Genomic DNA, 1,888 nt, shown 5'->3' with positions numbered 1-1,888 from the left:
CCCACCTGCCTGCTGGCACGCTCCACAGCACTGCCATTTTATGAAAGAAAGGTAGAACTCTTACCAACCATGTGCAAGAGCAGGGTAGTGGGGACTGCCCCTCCTCCTCCACACCAAGGGCCAGCAGTAGGTTGTCTACACAGAATTTTAAAGCAGTAATCGACCACGGGCTGCTGTTCCTTGTTATCACCTTGACCAGCACTTCTAAACATCAGTGATAAAACATCCCTCCCATGAAAAATATTTTGTTGGTCTAACTTCTAAATCGAAACAAAGGCTGTGGTACCATTGGCTTTTGAGCAGGACCAAATTTTCGCAGCCCAAAATATGCCTCTTGGGATATTGATTTTAAGCTGGTTATTAAGAAACAAAAGACTCAGCAGAGAGAATTTTTTACCCTCCCCCTTACCTGCCTAAAGGAATTCAGATAGGAAAACCTGGTTAAAGGATTATAAGATAAACTAAAATTGGCGAACAGGGAGAAATCCAGCAAAGCCTGTTTGTTGCCCTTCCCTCTGTGTCCCATTGTTTCTGGGTGGCCCAGCAATAATTTGTTTACCACATATTTGCTTTCTTGACTACCTGTGCATTGCCTACTTTTACTTTGAAATACCAGGCCCCGCCCCCATTCTTCTTTGTCCAAAATGACATATTATCCCTGGCCGGTGTTGCTCTGTTGGTTGGAGCATCGTCCTGTGGTCGCTGGTTCAATTTCCAATCAGGGTACATACCTACCTAGGTTGCAGGTTTGATCCCCCGTGCATATGCAAGGCAATTGATCCATGTTTCTCTCTCTCTCTCTCTCTCTCTCTCTCTCAAATCAATTTTTAAAAACATGTATTTTTTTAAAATGGTGCCTAGGTTATTCCCTTCCCTCCACTAAAAAAAGGGGGGGGGGAGCATAATAAACCTCAGCTGCCTAATGCTTCATTGGGTCTCACATCTTATGGCACCCCCGCAGGTACATCCTCAACGAATTTTGGACATTGTCTCCTGTTTAACTTTATTATTATCCCAGCTAGAAGAACTTAGAGGTGGGAGAAAATTTTCAATGATAGCTAAACTTCAGATTAACATTTTTTATAACTTATCATTTAAAGAAAACATTATGTTTTATATAGAATTTCATCCAGGAAACTCCACTTGTACAGTGGGTCCGTAGAACCCCCAACTCAGCCACATGGGCCCCTTTGCAGACTGAGTTTATGAGGGCTCCCTCCTTTGGAATCATCCAAGCCCCCTTCATGCGAGGTGGACACCCCCATCCCTGCGGAACTGCATATCTCTGCATTTAAACAGTAGATTAAAAAGGAAGCGATGACCCCACAATGATTTTAAACACAAAAATAAATAAAATTATTTTACCTCCATCAGTTATCGGAGAAATTGGGGTATCCTCTTCCCCACTGGGTGCTAAGAGTGGGGTCCTTATGGTATCTCGAGAAAAAGAATTTTCTAAAACTCGCACAGGAGGATGAGTGATTTTTATTCGCCTGGAATTACCTCCCTGGGTTTTCAAAGTTCCATTTCCCTTAGTGCAGTTATAGAAGTGTAGCTGGGGTTTCAGTAAGCCTAAGGGCAAAGCCAGTGTTCAGAGTTTTTGTTCCATGTTGCAGCTGAGTCTAGTTCAGTATCAGGCTACTTGTAGTCCATTAGTCCATTTATGTGGGGGTCTGCATGGCCATGGGCCATGTGGGCAATACAGGAGCATGTGCCCCGAGCAACAAGAGTCCCAAGAGCCTAAGAGAGTGAACTTCTTTGTTTAGGGCAGTGGTCGGCAAACTCATTAGCCAACAGAGCCAATAATCAACAGTACAACGATTGAAATTTCTTTTGAGAGCCAAATTTTTTAAACTTAAACTATATAGGTAGGTACATTGTTATTAAC

Source organism: Myotis brandtii, unplaced genomic scaffold (assembly GCF_000412655.1).
Source record: "Myotis brandtii unplaced genomic scaffold, ASM41265v1 scaffold417, whole genome shotgun sequence".
Taxonomy (NCBI): Eukaryota; Metazoa; Chordata; class Mammalia; order Chiroptera; family Vespertilionidae; genus Myotis; species Myotis brandtii.
Note: the sequence above shows the minus strand (reverse complement) of the source record.